Genomic DNA, 12,074 nt, shown 5'->3' on the forward strand with positions numbered 1-12,074 from the left:
TTAATATATCCAATTGCTTGATTGCTGCTTTGTGTGTTTGCATGTGTCAACACATGGCTATAGTCAGTATAGCTTGTGTGTTTTGTGTTTTTTGCTTCCATAGCTACGTGAGGCCTCCTGAATACTGGATCTTGTTGGTGTGTAACTGCATTAATGTGTTGCTGCTTCCTGTGGCGCCGCAGGGCGTCTCTCTGTCCTGAGGAGGCTTATTCTGCTGCTGTCGCTGTCTTTTTGGTGCCTTGATGTCTTCTGTCTGTAAATCTTACCCATCACCTCACTGGTTTCAAACCAGCTTGAATCACTGCAGTTATATATTAGCCGGCTGGCTAACACTGACACATTTACTAAATGAACTCAGTACCCTTACCACCCCCAGTCCAACACCCCAGAATCCATTGTGTCCCGTGGAGAGAGAGATTTTAGAGAGAGAATTAGCCTCACCCTTATGGAAAACTAATTACTGAACCTGACAGCAAGTTAGTTTTATGAATCTGTTGTTTTTCTTGAAATACTATTTTGTTAAAGCAAAAAAGGGTATAATCCCTACAACCAAAAGCATAAAAAATCTAATTAATGTGGTGAATGGCAACATGTTACAGTTTAGTGTTTCATTTGCTTTATAAATTAATAAATTAAAACAAAATCCTAACCATCAGAAAAGCGTATATTATTCTCAGAATAAGCTGTTCTGTTTGCTCCTTGGAGACAACATAACATCATATTTATAACATATATTGTACAGAATATTACGAACAGGATGTTTCTGGCTGAGCTTAGAGCTCAGCAGTCCATTCTGCTAACAGCTGATCACCGGCGTTAGATTTCTTCCTTTGGAATTGAGCGTGTATAATATGCAGCCTAATTAGTGCTACTTTACCCATATGCAGACCTCTTTAATGAGCCTAGACTTCTATATATGGCACATGTCACACAAAGGAAGTCATTAAGATAGACATCATGTAAATTAGTGAGATGCTTCTTCAGTTGCAGATAATTAAAATAATTAAACTAATTGTAGGTGAATTTCCAGTGAAGGCACTGCATGGGGTGTTCACACGGAGGGATCAGAGGACAGGGAATCAAATTAACAACAAGACATAAGTTATTAGGGAAATACTGGATAAACTAAAGATGATTGGAATTTTAATGACACGGCATCATTTACCAAGCCTACCTTCCCATCTGCACAGAGTACAGGCTCAGGTTGAACACCAGGAGGTCACACGGCCCTGCACTTCTTCCATACGGTGCAGTTATCCATGATAGATAACAGTTTGTTCAATTCATGTAAATGAATGTTACAACCCCCCAGTATGAATGTCTTTAAGAGGCTGTAGCGGGTCGGCTTTTCTGGTAAGACTGGGATATCATATGAAACTCGCAGGCAGAAGGGATCCATTGGTAACAACCTCGTCATGCCAGCCTGTTGAGAAGGGGGCTAAACAACACTCCAAAAAAAAATTTGTCCAGGCAACAACTGGCAAGGCCCTTTTCAAAGGGGTCCCTTGACCTTTTACCTACCTGAAGAAAAAGGAGTTCTATGGGTACCCTCGAGTCTCCCCTTTGCAGACATGCTCACTTTATAGTAACCCCATGCAGTTCATATCATGCAGTACAGTTACTTACGCCTATATTCTAAAATTGTGTAACTGATTATTTCTGCTCACTGGGGTTCCCAAACAGTCTTGGAATTGCATAATTTAGGTATGACTAGACTAGAAAGCTGAAACTCTTGTTGATTCGAATAGACCAATTGTATCCAAGTGTGCTGATGCCAGTCGCCACAGTAGCCATTTCATCGCATCGACCATTTCTTTAACTGTAGAATGACCGTTGGTGAACTTCAGGATGGTCACAGCCTCATAAAACTTTAACAGAACAAAGCAGTTTCCAGAACAGAAGTGCTTGCTTTCCAATTCATACTTTGCAGTCACGTGATCACCATGGATACCTGGCGGGCAAGAAACGCTGAGAAAATGACGACTGTGGGAAATTATACTCAGGTATTGTGAATTATTGTGAGAAATTGTACTCAGGTATTGTTATCATATTTAGACACTGTGAATGAACTTATGCATAAGCTAATGAAACAAAACTCATATCAGACATTAAGTGAAGGAGAAAATGTACTGTTGCTTGGCATCCAGGTGGGGGCGACACCGTGTTGGTATAACATTACATTTTACAAGAGAACCGGATGCAGTATGGCCAGAAAGCCACGTGTTCACTCACAATGGAGGCGGACAAAAGGGTCCTCCACAGGAAGGACCCCTAATACGCACGCACACAGACACGTTGCCAAAGACTGTAAACAGGAAGCCGCGCCCACCCACCCAGCCAATAGAAATACTGATGTTAAGGTGATATGACCCGCCTTGTGATGCTTTTGACCAATAGGGCTCCTTAAGAGAACCCCGTATATAAGGCAAGGTACGCCATTGTTTCAGTGCCTTTGTTGTGAACCTCTGAGCTAGTCATGTTCCATAGAGACCCGTGCACGTAATTATTGTCCGGAATGCATTGCTCTGTTTTTATTAATAAATCGTTTTGGTATACTTAATCAAAGCTAGAGTGATTCCTTAGCTACTTGAGTCCCGACGTTTGGACCCTCCAAGTGGAATTCGCAACAAATTTGGTAGCAGAGGATGGTTTTCGAGCAGTGGTTAAACTTAGGAATTCCACGGAATCAGGATTAGAAGTTGTTTAACTCCGGGTCCAGATTCCACGGACAGTCCACGTCTGCCGGAACGAGACAGAGGAGGCATTTTGTGCAAACCGCGGAGGAATGGTCACAGGGAGCTCTCTAAAAAAGGGTAAGCTGAAACCTGTTTCATCAAATTCAGCATATTGTATAATAGTATAAACCAAATTAAAGTGATCAGACCTCCGGTGAGTACATTATGTAAAAAAAAATATAGACTAAAAATTATTAAGTGTTTTTGTGGACATAGAGCAATGCATTCCATTTTCTCTGATGAATGAATGAAAGTGTGAGAGTAAGCATCTGGGATGCGTAGACGATTTAGAAGGATGCATGAGTTGATAAAATATGATTCCATAATTGTATGGAGCCACGCTGTGTGTTGAGGTTCGATAAACCTGTTAGTAGACTTGCTTAACCCTCATGTTGTCCTCGGGTCAAATTTGACCCATTTTAAGTTTTTTAACTTAGGAAAAAACATTTAAAAATAAAGCGCCCACAACATTGAAAAAGTGAAAAGAAATTCATGGTTGACGGGAAGACAACACAAGGGTTAATAGAATTACTAATTGGAGAAGGCCTGAAACGCGATAGCGGGCCAGTGTTCATAAGGTGATTCCATTAGAGTTACTATACGCGAGGGATTCAAAACTTGCCGGTAGGAGTGATTGACCTACATGCCGAGGGAGGTCTCGGCGCGTACAGAGCCAGCGTTCACCATTTTGGAGTCTCGGTCCATAAGACTGAGTTCAGCGAATGAGATAATGACGATTCCATAAAATTCTTTGGAGCACGTGGTGTGAGTAATACGATAAACCCGCAGTGTTACTGTGAGGGGAAGTTTGCAGCGCCCACGTGTCAGTGTTTGTCTTAGAGGAGAACCGGCCCATAAGGCAGTTCCAGAGGTGGGTAGAGTAGCCAAAAATTGTAAAAGTACTGTTACTTCAGAGTAATATGACTCAAGTAAAAGTAAAAGTAGTCATCCAAATAATTACTTGAGTGAAAGTAAAAAAGTACTTGACGAAAAACTACTCAAGTAGTGAGTAACTGTTGAGTAACGTCTGATTTATTTCTTAACACAAGCATCAATCAGACCGCCAAAGATAAAAATAATTATCTTTAGGCAAATTATAGTTCATCCAATCAATAAAATAAATTATTAATTACAAAATAGCTTACTTGAGAGACTTGTCACACCAAATTTGGATGGATACTGCATGTGTAAAACATACTGTATGTAACCTAAAAAGAGTACAGTTTATTTTTCACTAATCTACTCAAGTAAAAGTAAAAGTATAGTGATTTAAAACTACTCCTAGAAGTACAATTTTTTACTCGTTACTACCCACCTCTGGGCAGTTCTCAGCGGATGTAGAGATAAGAGATTTGAAGCATCTGGGATGCGTAGACGATTCCAATTATTGGAGCTTTCTGTGGGTGTTTCGATAAACTTGTCGGTAGATTGATTCGCTGCAAGTCCTATACTGATGAGGGAAGACCGCAGCACAGCGAGCCAGTGTTCGTTGTGGTGGTTTCATCAATAAGGTGAGTCACCACGTGTTGAAAAAGTAATGTATTTGTCAGAGATGAAATTGTAAAAGTTTGGAAAAGACTGATTAAGCCCGAGTGAAGCGTTGATAATTGACCAAGCCTCTGGTCCGTCTGTGGTGCTGCTGTTGAAGACGTAGGTTAAAATTACATGTAAAAAAAATACTGTTGGATAAGTTCGATAGGGTGCTTTGTGGGTTATTGAAAAGTAGAAAATTTGGAGGGAAAAAAGAGAGGGAAAAGAGAAAAAAAGGGGGGTGCAGAGGAATTTTGCAGAGGAAGGGAGAAAGACAGCCTGCAGAGAGAAAAGGGGAGGGGAAGCAGAAAGCGGGCAGAGTGTGTGAGAAAGGAGGGGAGAGCAGAAAGGAGCAGAGGGAGTGAAAAGGGAGGGGCTATTTGATTAGAGTCAGTAAGAAGTGAAAAGGGAGAGACAATGGCGACATTTTATGGAGAAAAGCTGGTACAGGCATTAGGTAGAAAATGCAACAAGGGTGATAGCAAAAGGGGGAAAAGATTAGTAACAGCATGGGAGAAGGCTGGTTGGATACCTGTGGAAGGAGTGCCAACTTCTCAACAGATTCTACAAATAACTGACTATCAAAATCAATGTTTAAACCATGCAAAGCGAGCTGAAGAAGAAGGAGGCAGATTCCGCTTCACTAGGCCAAAACGAGCTGCCAGAAAAGAGGAAGAGGAGTGTCATGCCCTGGCCCTCCGCCTAGTGGCCACCATGTCAAAATCAACTGTACCCCCAATAACAGCAGAAGATACCCCATCCCAGGATAAAACTCAGAAAATAAATAGATTATACCCAGAATTGACATCTTCACAAACCACCCCACCTCCTCCATACAACCTTGGAGAGATCCATCACAAGACCAGACAAAGCAACAACCCATTCACCCACGTGACACAAGCCCCATTGATGGAAGCAGTGGTCAAGACCATCGTGCTGGATGTAGAAGAGGGACCCCAGGTGCACCAGCTGGAGGAACGAGTGGCCCAGTTGGAGAGTCAAATGCAGTCACCGCCCTGTGCTAAAGTGAATTCTGAGACAGAGACAGGAGGTGCATGGAGCCATCAGCAGGAGGGAGAAGGACCGCCCAGGTTTGTCTATCACCCCAGAAAGGCGGCCTCCATCACCAGACCAGAAATGGAGCAGCCACCCTACAGCGAGAGTTTTGAAGAGATGAATCCCAGTCATTTTTACAGACCAAGCCCCTCAAACAGATCTCCCTCCCCTGGACCATTTGAATCCTCTTTTATTAAGTCCCCACATCCAGAAGGAAGGTTGACACATCTAGAGGGACGCACCTGCTTGATGGAACTGAATGGTACATTTGGAGGAAGAATCAGGAACATTCAGCTTGATCACACTACAAGCAGGACTGGCCCCAGACCCTCAACACAGCTAAAGGAAAAAAAAAGACAAGACAACTGGGAGGTAGTGGATGAATTTCAGGAATCATACCAAGAATTAGGAGACCAGCTAAGACAAGCAGACGGCCCCCCAACATCCAACCTAATGCCCCTAAGACCAGTTCCTGGAGGAGGAGGAACCTTGATGTATACACCATATTCCTTTGGGGATCTGGAAGCGCTGTGTGCCAAACTGCCCTCCCTCACTGGCGGAGCCGAACATTTTAAGGAAGCTTTCCAGTCCAACACCTCAGGAAACGAGCTCTGTCTTGGGGACTACAGAGGAGTACTGGGAAAGAAGATGGGGCACGATGAGGCAGTGCGCCTCCTGCTGTCCATCGGACTGGGACCCACAACACCTGACTCCATGCCAGCTGGACAGTTTGCAGCGGGGTTGTGGGCGATCCTACATCGGCAGTATCCCACCATAGGAAATGACTTGGAACTTAAGGAGCTGCGCTGCGGGCCCATAGAAGCTTTTGATGATTATCTGGCAAGAGCAAAAAAGATATGGCAAAGAAGCATGAGAGTCCCCTATGATCACTCGTCATCAGACACCAAGATGTTCAGGATATCCGTCGTACAGGGTCTCCCGGAAGCAGTAAGTGCACAGCTGGAGGGTGTGGTGGGATTCTCATCAATGGACTCTAACATGTGGAATGAGCACGTCCGTCACCATCTCTCAAGACACCAGAAGGCACGGGAGAGCCAGGACTCTGAACTCAAGACCCTGAAGACAAAGTTAGTGCGCAAACAACTCGAAGAAATGTCCAAAAAGGCTAAAGAAAAGGACAAGCAGATGGTAGCAGTACAACCAACCCCGGAGCCTGCTCCCCCACAAGCCCCAATGGTTCAGGTGAACCCCGAAGCCGTCTATGCCATGGCCCAGGTGATGGGGCCCCCACCACAAGTTCCCTGGCCCTCTCAACCACAACCGCCCTGGCCACCACGGATACAATCCACACAGTGGCAAACACCCTGGCCTAATAGAGGAAGAGGCCGAGGCCCCCCTAGAGGCAGGGGGCAGAGAGGACCTGGACAAGGAGGAACCACATATTACTGCTACAACTGTGGACAACCCGGACATTATGCCAGGGACTGCCAGACACAACCGCAGCCCGAAGGGAGCCAGAATTTTGGAGCGCAGGCAGCAGCCCCGCAATCTCAACAACCACCACAGCCGTGGCCGCCCACTGTTGCTAACCAAGCCCTGGCACAGTGGATGACCCAGCAGGGGTATCACCCACCACCACAATGACTCTCTGACAACAACGGCACCACCCACTTCCCCTTGAGTGCCGAGCCCCTCATCACTCTGACAATCAATGGACACAGTTATATCATGCTGGCTGATACTGGCGCCACCTTTTCATGTGTAAATTCAGGGGTCTTCTCTCTCTCCAACAGGACTCAATCCATTAAAGGGGTCACAGGCAAACCTCTAGACCAGTCCTTTACGGAACCACTCACAGTCCAGTACCAACAACAGCAGGTTCTCCACTCCTTCCTGATGTCTCCCTCCTGCCCAGTTAAGCTACTCAGGAGGGACTTAGTGTGCAAGTTTGGATGGATGAACTCCCAGGGGACCCACATCTCAGTAGAAGTGCCGCCCTCCACACTCCAAGACCCTGTGAGACTCATGACGCTGACAACCCCGCCACCAGTTCCCCTGCACCAGATTGTTTATTGGCTCCGACGATGTCACCATTCCAGCAGTGCACCCGGTTCCTGATCCTCATGTTGCCCTCACCACGCCGATGGGCTCTTTCCCGGTTCCAACAGCCTGTTTCCAAGACATCAGTATAGATTTGGTAATGGTAGACAGATTTTCTAGGTGGGTAGAAGCTATCCCAGCTAGACATGAAGATGGAAAGACTGTAGTAAAATGGTTAAAAACTGAACTGATACCACGATATGGCATTCCAAGACGAATCAGGTCAGATAATGGCACCCATTTTAACAACCAGTTGTTGAGAGAAGTTGAGGCTGCTCTGGGGATCACACACTCATTCGGGTCGGTTTACCATCCACAGTCCCAGGGACTAGTGGAAAGAGCTAACCAAACATTGAAGGCTATGATAGCCAAGGTCTGCCATGAGAGCAGGATGGTGTGGGTGGAGGCCCTTCCCTTGGCACTCATGGCCATGAGAGCTGCAAAAGAGGGAGAGACGCACCTCCCCCACAAGATCTTGACTGGCAGACCAAATGCCAGGTCCACCCAATAATGGAGGTCATATGCCTTTATTGGATGTAAAACAGGTAGAAATGTCTGCCTACATGAATGAACTAACCTCTTTGGTCTCAGCCCTCTCTACCCAGGTGGAGAAAGAAGCCAGCACCCACTCAGAACGAGAGGCAGACCATTAAGGGAGCAGCACACCCCATAAGGGACACTAGGACACAAGGTAAGGAAGACAGGGTTGATAAAACACAGGGACAGAAAATGATCAGTCACTTCCAGTAAATTCAATTCAATTTCAATTCAATTTATTTATAGTATCAAATCACAACAAGAGTTATCTCAAGACACTTTACAGATAGAGCAGGTCTAGACCACACTCCAGAATCCACAAGGACCCAACAGTTCCAGTTTTTTTCCTCCAGAGCAAGCAACAGTGCGACAGTGGCGAGGAAAAACTTCCTTATAGGCAGAAACCTCGGTCAGACCCAGGCTCTTGGGAGGCGGTGTCTGACGGGCCGGTTGGGGTTAGAATGAAGAGTTAGTTTGTAGTAAATCTACACATAAGACTGCCACAATAGTCTCCGGTTGGCACACATGGCATTTAACCAACAGTAAACATACATAAAGGGGCAGTGACTGTGAGCAAAGATACCACCGAGTTGATAAATGGTTCAGAGGAAGAAGAGAAAATGCGTGTCCCAGTGCTTCAGAGCCCTCAGCCTCTCTTCACTCACAGACAGCTGCTGCAAGGCAAGAGCGAAGGGACAGTAAAATATCAGGATTCTGCATTGAGACAACAAATGCAGCCAGGCTCAGAGGCTAGCTCATAAAAAAACATACAGAAAGAGACAAAGAGAGAGGGTGTTGTAAGAATGAGGGAAAGAAGGAAAAAGTGGGTTATATAGAAACAAGGGTATATGATTTCACAAGGAAAAAGTAAGAAAAAAGAAATAGAAAGTTTAGTGCATTTTATGGAGGGACATAGCCGGTGAGAATTCAACACTATTAATGGCTCACTTTTCAGATTGGGTATAGTTGGTATATGTTTAAATGTATGTCTGTATGTCTTGTCTTGTTTATTTGTTGTATGTCTGCAATTAGGAGATGGATCAAAATTATAGTAATATGTCCTGTCAGATCTTAGTGGTACTTGGGGGAGCTGAGAAAACTCCAACTAGGAAAAAGAGGGAAATAGTCTAACGTTTTAAGAAAAATAATTGAGATTTAAATGAGGGAACATTCGGTTTAAAAACAAAAAAAAAAACAAAGATATAAAAGTAGTCAATCCAATGTGTGATCCATGCATTGATCAAAAAATATTCACATGAAAGTGGTAATTGATTCAATTACTTAGTTGATTAATAGAAAATGGCTTTGATCATTTCCAGTTTAAGAAAGAAAAATATGAGGCTTCTTATTTTGTTACCTTTACAGTACTTTGTGATACTTTTCATGCTTGGGAAACATTTTAGGGGAATTGGGTTGATAATAGAAATACAAAGATTTACAGTTTGGAATTGGGACTTTAAACTTGGAACAGTGAAATGATGAAATTTCTTACTATTAATATGACTGACTCTACTGTAGTAACGTTTTTGACATTAATGTCATAGATTAAGACTTCTTTATGTTCTCATATCAGGTAACAAATTGGATAGATTGAACCACTAGGTGATAAAGTTGGTTCTACTGTTACTAGGACTACAGGTCATAAAGAACACATTACACATTGATTAGTACAAATTTTGTTGCAACTTAAAAATAGAAAATTAAAGAAAACATTCTTTTTGTTACAAGTCATCTAAGTTTATTGGTTGAGATAAGATTAAAACCAATCCAAGCTGATATGAGATTCCATTCTATGTGTATTTGATGTGGTGTTAAAATGAGCTTTTAGTGAAGCTTAATTTTGTTTGTTGATTTTGTTTGTATTTTGAGTTTTTACATGACAAACTGTTTAAACTATTGAGTTGATGTGGAAATATTTTATTTGGGTGATTCTTTTCTTTTTGAACTTTTTGTTTTGTTGCTTTTAAGATCAAGATGCAAGACAGAGTGTTAATGGCTAAAACGATTACATAATTAGGAATAGGAATGCTGTAGGAGACATAACTCAGAAGGAGAGATGCAGTAGCAATAATACAGTGTCCATAGCATTAAGGATATTAAGACTACTCTAAGATTTTGTTTTAATTTGTGCAGAAACATAACCCGTAATGTAAACTGAAGCTTGGAGGAGATAAGTTCCAAAACTAGTTTCTCTTTAGAATGTTTGAGGATTTTATAGAGTTAAACCAGCAAGAAAGAAAGAAATGTTATTTGAGTGACATGAGTGACATACACTGAATGAGTATTGATAAAAGAAAAGATAATGCTTTTTGGAGTTCTGTTTTGTGCCACACAGTGCCTCGTAGTGTCAGAACCAGGTCCATCTCGCTCCTCCAGCTGCGGGATCAGAGACAAACTGGACCAGAAGACCAGCAACAACCATCACAGCACCTCAGACCACAGCACAGCTGAAGACCATAAAGCTTTATGGTCTGGCTGCGATTTTTGGCCAAAAGTGACTTGAAAGTGGACCAGGGCCAAATGTTTGATAATATTTACAACATCTGTGAGTGTGCTGTGCTGGACCATGGAGCAAGGAGTGAGGTCTGCATACTCTGGCTGGGGCCTTGCTGATGCTAAGGTGAGAGGGCTCTCCAGGGGTCAACCATGTGGCCTGCTACACCATAAACAAAAGACTGAGATACAGACCAACGATGAGAAGATGGACTGAGAAGGAGAAGGGGGGAGCAAGAGACCGTCCTGGTTCTGGTACTTCGGATGCACAAGTGAAGGGCAGGTTGTACGTACAGACTCTCAATCTAAAAACAAACACACATAAAATACTGGGAACAACAACTTATACTCTGCAAATTAGGTAAAGTTCATGTAAACAGACATGTTTAAAGGGTTAAGACATGTCTCAAAGGTATAAGCAATTTGGTAGGGAAAATTACATTTTGTAGGGCCTTATAAATTTTGTAACATTATTCATTAAATTTCCTGTTATAGTTCCAAGCAAGATCGGTGACAACTAGGTTAATACAGATGGATTAATCATAATCCTCACATTTTCAATGAAGTGTTAAAAGATGATTTGGTAGGAATAGATCCAGTATTGCAAAGTACTGTGATTTAATGTGTACATAGATCTGTCCACAGGATGAGTAAACATTAGTCTCACAGAGTGAGATAAAAAAGGGGGAGTTCAAAACTCCATGCCTTATTCCGGGGTGCTCCATGATTAATGCTGGGACGTTGTCATTTCATTGTGTTCACTGAATAGGATTTCCATAAAGGTGGTGTTGCGAAAGCTTAGACCAGAAGAGGGAAATGTTGAAAATTTTAAATGTTGTATGTGCTTAAACATAGTGTGCGATTTACATTATACATTCAAGTCAAAAGGTAAAGCATTATTTCAGCATAAATGAAGACATGTTGGTCATGAGTTAAGTTTGTTGTCATAAGGATATAGTTTGTTTGTTACATTAAGGTGTTTTGCAATACTTCTGTTTTATAATATAAGATGCTCTGTTACATTTTGTTATAATCCAGCTCTACAAATATGTCAGAAGCAGAATTGATTGTTAGGGATTGTTGAGTTGTAAAAAAGTTAAAATGTCTGAAGGTACCAGATTAGAAAATTATGCATCCACTGTCCCCTGGGGTTTTAGTCTAGGCTAAAACAATACAATGTTGATTGGACTATGTTGATAGAGTTTCATCCCCACTGGTCTTTCCTGAAATGAGGGTCATAAACCCTCCGCCACATTCCAATTGAGAGACTGCAACCTGGTTGAATTTGTATCAGTTCATATGTGTATGCGCGTGTGTGTTTGTATGTTTACAGTAGGGAGAGTAAGATGATATCAGAAGGCGAAGAGATGGAGGATAATTATCTTGTATATTGTAGACGAATAGACACACACACACACATACACACCACTGTGGCCAAGAGACCCCACCCTTTGTGAATAAGACCAGGGGGGACCAGGTGTCCAATAGGGCAACATTGAGAGTTAGGATTCACACCTTTGCAGGTGTGAAAAGGGGGATATACGTTTTTTACCATATTAAACTTTTGCTGCACGTTTTTATACTAAAATGAATTCTAAAAGGTTTTTCACACAGTTCCTTGTTTACAGTAGGATTTGCACCAAGCAGGTGCAAAAAGGGGGA

This window comes from Etheostoma spectabile, chromosome 5, assembly GCF_008692095.1.
Source record: "Etheostoma spectabile isolate EspeVRDwgs_2016 chromosome 5, UIUC_Espe_1.0, whole genome shotgun sequence".
Classification (NCBI taxonomy): domain Eukaryota; kingdom Metazoa; phylum Chordata; class Actinopteri; order Perciformes; family Percidae; genus Etheostoma; species Etheostoma spectabile.